This window comes from Elgaria multicarinata, chromosome 8, assembly GCF_023053635.1.
Source record: "Elgaria multicarinata webbii isolate HBS135686 ecotype San Diego chromosome 8, rElgMul1.1.pri, whole genome shotgun sequence".
Taxonomy (NCBI): Eukaryota; Metazoa; Chordata; class Lepidosauria; order Squamata; family Anguidae; genus Elgaria; species Elgaria multicarinata.
In genome coordinates this window covers 11,705,419-11,719,894 of record NC_086178.1, presented here as the reverse complement: position 1 = coordinate 11,719,894, position 14,476 = coordinate 11,705,419, and the positions used below count along the sequence as shown (strand labels likewise).

Sequence of the window (14,476 nt, the reverse complement as noted above, 5' to 3'; positions counted from 1 at the left end):
AAGTTTTTCCTGATGTCCAGCCGGAATCTGACTTCCTGTAACTTGAGCCCATTACTCCGTGTCCTGCACTCTGGGAGGATCGAGAAGAGATCCTGGCCTTCCTCTGTGTAACAACCTTTTAAGTATTTGAAGAGCGCTATCATGTCTCCCCTCAATGACTTCACAATTTCAAGAACTGCACAGGCCAGACTGCCAGCCGTTCTAAAGTACAGCCCAGGTGAGCATGACAGTCAGGCCCACTGAATTAATCTTTGGCCAGCTGTGCTGAGGGCCTCCGAAACATCCTTACATAATCACCGGCTGCCTCACCACACATTCAGGCTGCGTTCGCATGAACAGGAAATAGCGTAAGGTGCTTCTGCAGAAGATAAGGCCAGAGGGCTTGTCTTATTACTGTCCTGGACAGGACGACTTTCCCAAGAGAAGGCCCATATTCACTAAAGCCAAATGGGAATTTCACAGAGTTGTCCTCTTGGAAACCAAGAACACTGCCCCAGGAAGGCATGGTGCAGGGCCTGTGCTGGTCAATAATCGAAACAGCTAAGGAATGGGGTAGTGGCTCAGCTTTTGAGAGGGGCACATTTTCCTGCTCCTTCCCCGCTTGGTATCACTTAACATTATGCAGAGGCAAACCAGTGCACTGCTCAGCTATTCCCAGCGCCAATCAACTGGGCAGCAGGAGGGAGGAGGCACAATGGGGCCTCGTCGTGCAGGGAGGGGAGGTTCAAACCTCCCTGTCCCCACACGCTGAGATTCAGGATGGGTGCACACACGCTCGTGTGGGGTCTGGCATAGGAACAGGGTGCATCTGTCTGCAAGAGAGGGAGGAAGGCTGTGTGGGCTGTCTGGGTGTGCGGAAAGGGTGCATTTGTGGTGTGACTGGTGATGAGGAAGCTGTGTGTTGAGGGATGGGGAGGCAAAGTGTGTGTGTTTGTGTGTCCGTGTGGGAGAGAGGGATGCCGACAAGTGTGCAGCCCCCAACCCAGTGCAGCCCTCAGGGGCAAAAAAGGTCGCCCACCCTTGGTTTATGTCAACGTGGCTTCAGATAGGTTTGGAGTGCTGCAAGAGTGCTGGCCCGCTGCAATCTCCATCCCCAAACTTGCCAATGTTTCTGTGCTAGAACTGACGGAAGCACAACAATGCATTTCCAAAGCCTTGCCAAAGAGGCCCGGTGGGGGGGATATAGTCCTGCACCACCACCCCACCAAGGGTTTCGAAAGCTTCAGCATCAGACAAGCACCTCCTTCTTTGACAGGGCGGTAGACGGAAACCAGGCACCTTATGCCCCTTCTGAGTCAATTTAGGAACCGGAAGAAAAAATTGCATCTGATATTTATGGGGAGAGGGGGGGGAAGACAAGGAAAAAAGGGTTTCATCAATAGCTGTGGGACTGACTAGCTGGTAAGTCAAAGGCCAGATAGAAAAAAACAAGCATGCCATTTATTGTAGATGGGGGAAAGTATGCCTGACGTGCTTAGAAGACAGTCCCCCACCCCCAGGTGAAACAGTTCCCAAAACAGCTTGCACAGGCTGTATTATTTATATATTATTTATAAGATCATCTACAAGGGCCCTTCTCCGTGAGCCCCTGCCAAAGGAAGTGAGGCAGGTGGCTACTAGGAGGGCCTTCTCCGCTTTGGCACCCCGGTTGTGGAATGAGCTCCCCAGAGAGGTCCGCCTGGCGCCTACACTGTACTCCTTTCATCACCAGCTGAAGACCTTTTTATTCTCTCAGTATTTTAACACTTAATTTTAACTTAAATTTAAATTTTACTGTTCTAACTCTGTATTTTAATCTTATATCAATTTTGCTGCGTGGTTTTATCCTGGTTGTGCTTTTTTATACTGTATTTTGTAATTGTGCTTTTAACATGTTGGTTGTTTTATGATGGTTTTAATATTTGTGAACCGCCCAGAGAGCTTCGGCTATTGGGCGGTATAAAAATGTAATAAATAAATAAATAAATAAGTAATATATTTCATTTATATCCCGCCTTTTTTTTCCTCCAAGGAACCCAAGGCGGCGTACATAATCCTCCTCCTCTCCATTTTATGCTCACAACAACAACCCTGTGAGGTAGGTCGGGCTGAGAGTCTGTGGCTGGCCCAAAGTCACCCAGTGGGCTTCCATGGCCGAGTGGGGACTAGAACCCGGATCTCCCGACTCCCAGTCCAACACTTTAGCCACTACACCACACTGGCTTTAGGGGGGCTGTGGCATGATACATACTGGTGGGCCCCCTCCTACACCAGAGGGTCCCTCTGCCTTGGCAGGCTTAGCTAGCGGCAGCGCTCTTTGGTTTGACACCAGGCTGCTGCTTCCTTAATTATTCACCAAGTCCCAGATGTGTTACTCCAAGGCGTTGTCAGAAATTTAAATCATGGCCCCAAGTGCTGAACACTTGGGCGGGGTGGGGGGGATAAGACAGGGTTCAGAGCCGGTATTGGTGGTGGGCCTTGTCAGCCATTCTGGGGTCTCGTGGCTGCCACCACAGCACACAGCATGCTACATGACGACAGCCTGACCTTATATTGGCTCACCTGCTTGGATCACCTGGATCGTGCTATAATCTGACAGGCACCAGATTCAACCCTACTCTACTTGCATGCACTATAACTTGCGTCATGTAGGTTAATTTGGGGATTGGTATGCCAAAAGTTATGCCTCAGTCATGCTGAGCAGCAGGCTCAGTTGTAGTACCCATTTCAGAAAATAGTCAACAAAGCGAAGGCTGTGTCTGATTTTGTGACACAGAATTGTGTAATGTAATACATTTTCAGGATTTATTTATTTATTTATTACATTTCTATACCGCCCAATAGCCGGAGCTCGATTGTGAATGAATCTGCCAGATTCAAGAAATATCTAGCAAAGGTCTTGAGCAAGTCACATTCTCCATTTGGTTTTCTGGCTGCTTACGGCAGCTTGGTAATCACTAGTTCAGTCAACTCATTCCACAGGTGTTCAGACAGAAATCTGCAAGTACCCTGCCTTTTCTAACTTCCTCCAAACCATCTCATAAAAGCATCCCTTTCCCATGAAGCCTACTGTTTGACCACATAGTTCTCATCCCAACTGAAAGACAAAATGCATGAAACCCCATTTGCTGATATTTGTCCCCTTTTGAGCCTGCCTCTCTCCCCTTTGTCATCTACCTCCACAAAAGAAACTTAGATTGTAAACTCTTTGGGGCAGAAATTAGTCTTTTTCTCTTACAACACCATGTAATCTCATGGAATGTAAAAACAAATACAATAATGATGATGATAATTTCCCCCAATTTATAGCAGCATTAGTATATATCCCTTTTTTCCATGTTGTTTAAATTAAGCCCTTTTCCAATTGATTTTCACCCCCAGTTAAGATGGGAAATGTTCATTATGGGGCCTGTAATTCAATCTCCTGCAGGACAGGAAACAGAAGGCACCAAATGATAAAGATCTTCCTTTCAGACTGAAAACGTACACATAAAAAGGTCCTACTTATTAGACAAAAGCACACTTGACTGCCTCTCAAAAACTTCTTCCTAACCACGTGCTAGAATAAAGTTGTGCAACCACCTTGCTCTTCTGTTCACAGCTGCAGTAATACAAAGTGTTCAAGAGATAATCCAAAAATCAATAAAGTACATTATAAGATAAAGGGCAAGAGCTTAACCCTGGGATTGCATCAACATTGTGAAAATTGGGCCTGGTTTTGGGTGGAATATTGGGGTAACATTGCCCTTTGAGCGCTCTTAAGCCAACCTAATTTTTAGGTTGAAAATTAACCTAAACCATCAAAGAGAAAGACACATCTTCAGGATTTCAACACATTATTCATTATTATCATCATCATCATCATCTCTATACTACTCCATAGTGTGTTTCACATCTTCCATCGGTCCCACAAAGCCCTAATTCCTATATAGAAGATCATACCCTTTTACTCTGCTTTACTGCAAAATTATTACTATCCCTGGTTCTGTGTTTGCAATATACAACACCAATTACAATCCTTGCTCCGTTCAAACATACACTGGGGTGGGGGAGAAAAATCACTCCTTTTGCCACTTTTTAACTCCAAGTATTACAGGGTGGCAAGAGGTCACCTAATCTGTATAACGCGATATTAAGTATTACCAATAGTGGTGTCAAAAGCACCGGTCTCTCCATTCCCAAATAATAATAATAATAATAATAATAATAATAATAATAATGATGATGATGATGATGATAGCCAAGGAGTCTTAGCTCAACGGTAGACAGAGATGTAAAAGTTCTGGAAATTTTGCAGAGATGGGGAAAAATACATAAATGTTGAGCAATATTGAAATATGTACTTCCTTACCAATCCTAAACATATTTTACAGCTTTAATAACACAAAATGCACTGCTTATAATCTAGTTAGCATATAGAATTGTACTATTTGGCATATTTATGGAATTTACAGGGCAATATTTCTATTTAAATACTTTTCTGGAATTTTGTTTAGCGTAAAAATCTGCCCAAGGCAATTTACATAAAAGAATCCTATCTACATTTACTCAGGACTGCAGACTCAGAAGTATAAATTTCTTGCAGTGTAACATGTCTACACAGACGTAAGCGCTGCTGAATTCAATAGGGCTTATTCCCAGGTAAGCAGGTATAGGACTACAGTCTTAGTTTTGTATAAGCAGAACTGTGGATATGCCCAATACGAGAGAGGGGTGGGGGGAAATGTTGCTACGCTTGCTACGGAAGTATCCTAGATACTTTTATCTGTGAAGTAAGAAAAATAAACGTTGAAAATAAGGACCACAAATTATGTAGAAAAGTCTATTATTTATACAGAAACATAGCCTCATACAATCACAATATTAATGACAAGCAGCGTAACTGAAGATAAAGTTAACTTTATAACAACCTTGAAACACTAGGATGGAGCCAGACCCTGACGCTGTTCAGACAACACACTACGCCACAATGGTTATGCACTCTGAGCCAAACGTTATGGCTTAACATGTCTTATGAGCCATGACTTAAGCATGTCGTATGAACCATTCCCAACCATGGCAGCTACATGGTTTAAACATGCTCACGAACCATCTGCTGCAAACAGGTTAGTGACCTAACCCTGGTTTAGCGTGTTTTGTGAATAGGCCCTTTGTCATACTTTAGAGTAGTCCCACTGAAATCAATAGTTAGCCATGACTAACTTAAGTCCTATGATTTCAATGGGCATGCCGAAGACTGGATCCAACCCACTCAACTCCAGTGTACAAAGAAATCATCGATCTCTAAAGTTGTAGAATTGCATCACACAAACATCTTCATTCTGCATATTTTGAGTGAGTAAAACTTTTATTTAAAAAAAAAACTTTTTTATACACATTCCCAAAGAGGAAATGTTTCATAGGAGTGGGGGTTTCTCCCAGTGTTCTTCAAAACCTCCATTTTTTCTAAGGAAAAATGAAGACCTCAGGATGAAAAATACCTAATCCCCCGGTCATTTCCCCCACCCCCCATGCCTTCACATCTCTACTGGTGGTGAACATATTACATGTATGCACAAGGCCCTTGGTTTGAGACTGTTAAGGGACTTCCAGCACAGGCTATTTATCTGCCTTCTCCACCGTCTCAGTTGGATGTGACTCTTACAAGCCTCAGCTGATGCCTGACCAAAAAGTAAAGAAAATAGAAGACAAACTGGCAAGACCTGCAGGCAGCCTGCGCTATGTCCAAACTGATGCTAGATTTAGGATATTTTTCCTAACATTGGAAGCCATTGTACTACGTCCTTATTTCAAAAAGGAACAGTGGCATGGAAATCCCAAGGCAAACTTCTTCCCCAAGAACATATACTCAGGGTCATCAAATGCAAGCTTGTTACTCTTTAATATCCCATAATCACTTCCTCGCATTCACGGCTAGAGTAGATATTCTCCTACTTTTTCAACGAAACGTTTAAGGGTGAAATGAGGATTTGGGGATTATAATTCTATTTTAACGTCGATGTAGAACTTCAAGGCATTTCTCGTAACATCTTAGTAACCCTTACAACCAGCAGGGCAGTTACTGTTACATCCCATATTGCAGCTATAATAACAAAACGGATGAGACAAATTCGTGGAGGATGGGTTTAGTCATGAAGGCATTATGGAACCACTAAGTTCAAAGGCATTACGCCTCAAAATCCCACTGCTTGTGGGCTTCTCATAGGCTCACAGGTCAGGCACTATGAGAAGCAAGACTACATGAAACTTTAGTCTGAACCAGCGGGCTCATATATTCGATTTCAGGGGCTTTGGGGACTAATTGCCTAAGAGCATACATTGAGTTCATTGCTGAGGTGACATTTTAACCTGGGACTTCCTGGCTCACACTTTCCACCACAAGACTACTCCACCTCTCAAGGGAGTTAAAGTGATAGTTATTCCAGATTAACAGAATTACAAGGGAGAGCTCTTGTGTCTTTCGCCTGGGGCAATATCAGCCTTTCCAGAAATGTCCTCTCTAAGAAGGCATGTGGACAGATATACAAGAAACCCTGGACTGGCAGGATTTTCTCCAGCTGATGAAGTAGAGAAGGAGGAAGCACTTTGCTCCCTCACCCAATCATTAGTCTCTTCCTTGTGGTGCTCTTGAAGGTAGGCACTCTGCTCTTTCTCCTATGAGGCAGGAAGTGAGCAAGGAACAGATAGAATCATAGAACAGCAGAGTTGGAAGGGGCCTCTAAGGCCATCGAGTCCAACCCCCTGCTCAATGCAGGAAGCCACCCTAAAGCATCCCTGACAGATGCTTGTCCAGCTGCCTCTTGAAGGCCTCTAGTGTGGGAGAGCCCACAACCTCCCTAGGGAACTGATTCCATTGTCGTACTGCTCTAACAGTCAGGAAGTTTTTTCTGATGTCCAGCTGGAATCTGGCTTCCTTTAACTTTAAGATAGCAAAAGGCTTCACCTCTGAGGGAATGTGATTGGGAAAGGACTTTTACAGATGAGATGGCAAGGCTCAAGATTATAAAATGCAAACACACAAAGCAGACGGAGGGCAGTGTTGAAAACAGTATCTGGTCAAAACACGGTGGACTTAGGGACCCTTCACAGCTTCTGTTTAAGGAATCGCACATACCTTACACAACCACTGAGTCAGGCTTTTTGAGGCAGGTACACTCAATAAAATACAAACATGTGCACTCAGCACCTGACACTACATGCCAGACAATTTCCTACACATAAGTTATTATCTGTGACCATGCTTTGTCTCGGGTGAAGGGGACTACTGGAGTTAGATGAATGGTGTTAAATCCTTGGACTTCAGAAAACCCGAGCTAAAAAATTCAGCTTGGCCACAAACTCACCGAATGGCCTTGGGGAAGTCACACTCTCACAGCCTCAGCTCCTGAACTGTGTAATGAAAACAGTAATATTTATTATTTGTACAGCACTTTTTCCACATTTTATGTCAAAAACCTTTACAACAGCAATGTAAGGAAGGCCAGCATAATTAACCTTGTACTTCAGAAGGCAAGCGGATAGCAGCTTGCAAATATAAATAAGTTTCTATTTTGCCATTCTTCCATCATGGAATTCAATAATGTGCAGATGGGGAATTCCAAGCGGTCACCTATCCAGGCACTGCCCCATCAGACCTGCACAGCTTCAACAAGGTTGCTACATCATGATCCTTCCAGACCATCTCTCAGGAGAGGTGAGATTATTTGAACCAAGGTCTTCATGGGTCACATCTCAATCTTGTAATCTAGCATATGCATGGGACTAGTTCCCATCATCCCCAGCCAAAGCACTATGTTGGGGAAGGCTGTTAGAACCACTCCACTTGCAGTAATGTAATTAACCACCTCAGAGGATTGCTGCGACCCCATACAATTGGGAGTAAAGCAAAGGGACTAAATAAACTGCATGCAACAGTAGTTGAGCGAATCACACCACTTCGCATGCAGGGGAACCGCTTCCCAGAGGACGGGGCAAATGACTTATCCCTTAGCACAGCTCCATAAGTACAATGATGGCATCATACAGATCTGAACTACTCCAAGTTAAATATATCCCAAAGCAACTAGGAGGACCCTCATTTTGACTTACGGCTCTCACAAGGTACCACGGATTTTTAAAAAGACTGGTGGTAGTTGCTATGTACTACGATGCTTCCTATCCCTGTGCAAACTGGTTCCTATTTTTTTTAAAATATAATTATTCTGGAGGTTAGGAATTCGAAGTATTTCCCCATCCCTTTCTTTGGAAGAACACACCCATGTCCTCTGGAATTATGAAGAAGAGCCACGGTATTCCTACATTACAGAAGGTGCCTCTTTCAACTATGTAGATAATGCCTTAGGATGTTAAGGAATGAGCGCCCTCACTTACCCCTTGTCCTCATCTCACAACCATCCCAGTCAAAATGGCAGCGAATTCCATCCACCCCCACTGCCTGAAGCAAAGTAAAGAGCTGTTTAGCATGAAATGTGAATTGCAAGTTACCAGCTTTCCTTGTGAATTGCCCTCCCCTGGCAGGGGCAGAGCAAACACAGCAACCAGGAAATGTGCAATCGAGGTTCAAGATGTCCTCCCCCCCACCACAATTCTTTCCAAGACAGTTGGGGTTGCTCCACACTGTAAATCCCCTTTAATCCCCATACAACCCCACCTTGACAGCACGCAGCCATCCCATAAGGAAAAAGTGCCACGAACAGCCACCCTTCCATGATCTGAACATAAATTACATCTAAAAAAATTAGCAGAATAACATCTGAAATTTCAGATGAGCAGAAGTCCAAGTGAAACCCGAAGGAAATCTGGTTATTTAAGAAATTGCTGAGTAATTTTCTGTTCTCAGTGATAATAGGACAAACATATGTTTAGGGAGCAACGAGGAACAGCCCCACCCCGAATTAAAAACCCAAACAAATCGCCGCCGCCCGCATCAGAGATCTAACAGGGGGCATTACAAAGGGGATGGACAGTTCGGGGAGATGCAAAGGTTTATTTACCCTCCGCCTCTTTACAAAGGACCGGATGATAAGCATGAAGGAGAGCCTTCCATTTGGAATAGGGGTGGTGGGAAGACGGCAACTCGCGAGCAAGGGCGAGCCAGAAATATTTGGGGGGTGGGGTGGGGGTGGCGAAGGGAGGGGGCGGCCTCAAATACAAAATAACCAGGAGCCCAGACCTTCATATTCATGAAAAACCCCAAATCCAGACACCCCGGTATAGGATGGAGGGGGGAGGGGAGGACGCAAGCCCACCGGTAGCACATGGGAGCGCGCGCGCGCACAAAATACCCCTCCGACCCCAGACTTTCCTACACTTTCTCCCTCCTCGGGGCTTTATGTTCCCGTTGCACCCAGGCCCGGGCAAGGATGGCAGGTAGGCCCCGGTCCGCCTGCTCCAAGGACACGTGTCCCAGCCGGGCAGCCCCACAGGGGAGGGAGGGAGGAAGAGAAAGAGGCAGCCAGGCCCATGCGGTGGCGGCTGCCGGGCGGTCTGGAGCGGGCGCGTTGGAGAGGTGTGGGGGCAGAGCCAGCAAAGCCCCTCCGGACACCCACCCACCCCCCGCAGCGGATCGTACCCGATTTGAGCCGCGAGCACGTGGGGCTGGCCCGGATCGCAGAGGCGGACGCCGATCCCGAGGACCGGCGCGGTAGCAGCAGCAGCCAGCGAGGGAGGGAAGGAGGGAGCAGGAGGAGGAGCCGCGCCAGGGCCAGCCCAACAGCGGCTTAGGGCAGGGCCAGGCGAAGGAAGGAAGGAAGGAAGGAAGGCGAACACGTGGGGCCAGCGGCTGGAAAGACCGGCGGGCTTCGGGCCTAGCAGGAAAGAAAGGCCGGCCCAGCCCTAGCGAGGCGGTGAATGGGCCTCCTGCTCCCTGGAGCGACGCGTGCCAAGGAGAGTTCCTGGCCCTGCCGCTGCCTTACGGCCCGGTTTACGCACCGCGGGTGGGTGGGCTGCCCGTCCCCACGTGCGCGCAGCCCGGGAAGAAGAATCTGCCGGCAGGGCTGCTGGGAAATTTAGGAGCCCCGCTTTTTTCAGGCCAGTCCGCCAAGGATCGGGGCTCCTAAACTTCCCAGCAGCCGTACCGGCAGGCTCATTTCCCTCCCCGGATTGCCAGATAAGCCTCCCAGATCCGTACAAAAAGCGAGCGAGAAGGAACCCCGTAAACGCGACACATTTAGGACAGGCGGCGGTGTGTGTGTGTGTGTGCTCTCTCCCCCTCTATGACGGTGTGGAGACCTATATGTGTGTATGTTCCAGCCATGTGGGTTGTGAACAGCCATGCAGATACGATACCCTTAGGGGCAGGAAGGCTCAGAGACCCACCTATATTCCAAATAGATGAGGGTGGGTGGGTAAAACACAGCAACCCCTGCCTCTGTAGCACAGTATCCTGATACAAGTTCTGTGGGATGGCTGGAGCCCTACAGCTTTCAAACACGTAGGGAATATCTGGAAATGCCAGATGTGTGTTGTAATAACAGCAGGCCAAACTGAGCCCACTCAGGAATCTACAGAGATGCATACTAAAGTCCTCCAGCACTGCATTCATATAGGGCAGAAAGAAATGACCAGCCCCTGTGAGAATTACAGAACAATCCTAAGCATATCCACTCGGCAGTACACTATTGAGTTTAATAGGGCTACTTCCCCAAGTAAACATGCACAAGATCACTCTTGCAGGGCTTGGGCAGCAGTGGCACATCTGGGCCTTATATGGGGCAGGCGTATTTCAGAGGAGTGACTCTATTGTTGCGTAAGATGATTGGTCCTCCCAGTAAAGGATCTTGTTTATTGACCTTCAGTCCTACACGTACACAATAGGAGACTGAGAGGGCAAACATGGAACAAAATGAACAATTCCTCTATATACATACTAAAGAAAACAAAGGTACATTCATACGCCTCTCCGGATCACATAGATTACCCCCAACACACTTTCACAACCCTTTAATTAATGTTTATGAGTGGGATGGGGATTTTAATCCACATTATTTTAGAGTACAAAAAGGGGCTAGATTCCAGGTTAAAATGTCAGAATGTGGAGTAAGGGAATCAAGGACACATCCCAACTTGTAACTTTCAGGGAATTGTGTTTACAAGGAAACTGACTCCTAGCTCATTGCTAGAGGAGCTAAATGTGCCTTCTTTGTATGTTAGGGCTAATTTTTTGGAATGATCTAGAGTTAAATGGGAGAGGAGGGAATTACAACTGGAGGGCAAAAGAGGCAACCTTGCAGATGCTTATGGATGTTTTATACCTGGGTGGGAAACAGGATACAACTCTCCAGAAACAGTCTGAAAGACTTATATGTAAGGAACACAACAAGGAAGACCAATGTGATTTGTGAAAAGAAATCAAAGAACCTTTAAGTTTTGAAAGGAAAACTTTATAAAGGTCTAGTCTTGTATTTCATACAGATGATGGGGTAAAGTTTTCAAGATGCAGCATGATGGTAAATCCCATGCTCCAGAAAAGTATAACCTTAAAAATATACGGATTACTATAAGTTTTGGGATCTTTTAGACTTGGTTATGAAATCTGGCTTGTTCATGGTCACTGGCTGAGAAATGAAACTGGTTATAGGACCTCAGACTTCTTATATACTGTTATGCAGGATAAAGTCCAAGACCTATAAATATTGGATTAAATGCTACCAATACTGTAACTACGGCTGATAAGGCTGGCTGCAGTGTTTAGACTCTCACCATTTTGTGCAAGAATGTGGCAAAAGCGTTTAGATAATGTGTGTGTTAGATTCTGGGCCCTATAGATAAGCTGGGAGGGGACTTGAACAAATGCCCATAAGAACATGATTACTGAATAGCTTAGCCTGCTGAGAATATAATGTGGGATAGTAGCTGGTCTTCAGTTTCAGACACCTTTAAACATCATAGTGTTGAGTTTTTACTCCACTCATTAATTTGCTAAGTTTATCAGTAGGGCCCGAGCTCTGTCAATACTTGCTTGGCCCCACAGACACTTGGAAGGACAAGATGCTGGAGCTGGATGCATAGATGGCAATTATGCCACAAAGAGAGGTGGGAATAAAAATTTAAGACCCAAATCACCACACAATCTGTGATCTGTAAGTGGTACTGCTGAAGGAATAGGACTTAATGCCTTAAAACACTCTGTAATTCAAGGGAGGAAAGGGCTTCGAGTTCTACGGATGCTTGAGGAAGAATGCTAGGAATTCTGCATATGGACTTATTCACCATTTTTATAGCATTTCTGGGATACAAAATTATTTGCAATTCTTCATTTCTGCAGGAACTTGGCACTTCTTGCAATGCAGTTTAAGAGAGGCAATTATAGAACAGAGATTCTCTAGAAGCTGGTGTAGGGGCTTTGATCCCTTAAATATTATACTGTAATTACAGGTAGAAGGGGGTGTGGAGGGCTGTTTATACTGCTTGCTCCTTGGAAACGTTGTAAACTTGGATTTTGGGACCTACAGATTTTATTACAAGAGTGATTATGCTTGTAAAGCTCAGGCTTCTTCAATGCTCTTATGTAGAGCTTGAGAAGACTGGTAATTGAACTAAGAATCTATAGCTGTCATACAAATGCGATATTACTTTCAGGATGAAGACTCCATCTAAACCCCCCAAAACTAGGGAAGGTTCCTAAAAAGCCCTAGCCTTTCTACAAAGCAAGATTAGACCTCGACCTCTGTACTACCCCATATCTATGACGTATTAGGTTGTATAGTTAAGCCCTAAAGAGCCCTGAACATGATGGAGAGAAAGTACAGAAAGTGATTGTACTGTGAATTAAATATCATGATGGATATGACCCAAACCAAGCTTGGTTCTGCACTTCAAGCCTGTGATGCCTGGATTTCAAAGGGGGTGAAGAGGAGGAAAACACACTTAAACCACTATGTGCTACCTCCAGTATCAGAGGCACTATGTTGCTGGGGAACATGGGTAGGAAGGTGCCGTTGCACCGTGTCCTGTTTGTGGGTTCCTGGTCAACAGCTGCTTGGCCACTGTGTGCACAGAGTGCTGGACTAGATGGATCTTGGGTCTGATCCAGCAGACCTGTGTTCTTACTAGAGTGCCCCACTGTATGGCCCCAACCCCAAATCCATCATATGGGGAGGGGGGCGAGAGACAGATAAACAATGGGGTGATTCCTTTGAAGGAAAGAAAGGAGATCATCAGAGATCTGAAAACCCTCTCGATTTTGTGTGTGTGTGTGTGTGTTTAAAATAGGGTTAGATGAGTGGATAGATCGGTGGCGAAGGCGAAATGCTTTCTGCATATGCTTAGGAGCCCTCAGGCCGCGGAGTGAGGCTGAAGGGCAAAAGATGGCGAGCAGCCCACAGCCCGGCTCTGGTGGCCCAGCATACCAGACACGGACGCGTGTAGCAGGAAAGCCAAGGAGGGCAAACGGGCGCGGGGCGAAGACCGGCCCGGCCCGGTCCGGCGGGGGCAGAGGGGCCCACGCGGCCTGGCCTGACCGGTGTCTCCTTCCTTCCTTCCTTCCGTGGCTCCCACGTGGTGCTGAGGCGAGGCCTGGAGAGGCAGGCAGGCAGGCAGGCGCGGGGCGGGGTGGGGGTAGGGAGCGAGCGAGCGAGCAATGGCGGCCGAAGCCCAGGCGGGGCGCGACGAGGCCAGGGCGGCGAGGGGAGCCCCGAGGGGCGGCCCGGCCCGGCCCGGCCCCGCGCCCCCGCCGCGGCCTACTGGCGCCCCCTCCCCCGCGGCGGCCCCCTGCCCTCGCTCCCACCGCGGTTACCTTCAGTCTCCTTCAGTCCGGGGAGCGGGGCCCGACGCAGCCGCAGCGCAGCCCAGCACGACCATTTCCGGAGCCGCTCCGAAGGGAGGGGAGGGGCGAAAGGGGGCAGGAGGAGGAGGAGGAGGAGGAGGGAAGAGGGGGGAGGGCCGGTCACGGGGCGAGGGAGGGAGGCAGCGAGAGGCGGGGCCCGCCTGAAGCCGCTCTGGGGGAGGGGGCAGCAAGCGGGATCGCCCCTCGTCACGTGGCCCCTCGACGGGCTTTGGCAGAGGGAGGGTCAGGTGACCGCGCCTCAGCCCCGGCTTTTGGGGATTCCTCTGCCATGTGACCCGCCGCGAGGCAGCCCACGCCTGCGTCACGTGGCCCCGAGGAGCTTCCGTTTCCTTTCCCTTCCACCCCCCCCTCCGTTTTTTCATCCATTCTGAAGCACAGTATGGCCGGAGTGACACGTGTTGGCAGGGGAGGGGCGGGAAGTGGGCACTTGCACAGGTCTGCTCCGAAGCAAGCCCCAATGAGTACGTTAGCCGGTGTGTTCGTTAACCTGGCGCCCTCCAGAAGGGGGGGGAAGAGGTCGGATTGCAACTCCCATCATCCCCAGTAGGCTACTGGGAATGATGGGTATTGCAACCCGACCCCCTCTGGAGGGCGCCGGGTGGGTGTAGGATCGCAGGCGAAGAGGCAAATCCCATAATTCAGTGGATCAGCTTGCACAGAGGACGGGAGGCTCCAGCTGGGGTTTTGCCGCCGCCTCCATGGCACAGCAGG

At 47.6% G+C, this 14,476-nt stretch overlaps 1 protein-coding gene across 5 annotated transcripts in view; it reads right to left on the bottom strand.

Moving 5' to 3' along the window:
• EIF4G1 (eukaryotic translation initiation factor 4 gamma 1) overlaps positions 1 to 13,820 on the bottom strand; it is a 97,650-nt gene extending 83,830 nt beyond the window's left edge. For 2 of the 5 annotated variants that reach the window (XM_063131862.1, XM_063131866.1), the window contains exons 1-2: positions 13,715 to 13,800; positions 7,323 to 7,363 (exon numbers count right to left, since the gene is read on the bottom strand). The gene's annotated coding sequence lies outside the window, so the exon portion shown is untranslated. Of the gene's footprint in view, positions 1 to 7,322; positions 7,364 to 9,550; positions 9,631 to 13,714 lie in introns of those variants that run through there. The other 3 variants (XM_063131864.1, XM_063131861.1, XM_063131865.1) reach the window with 3 other exon arrangements.
• Between the last annotated feature and the right edge of the window lie 656 nt (positions 13,821 to 14,476).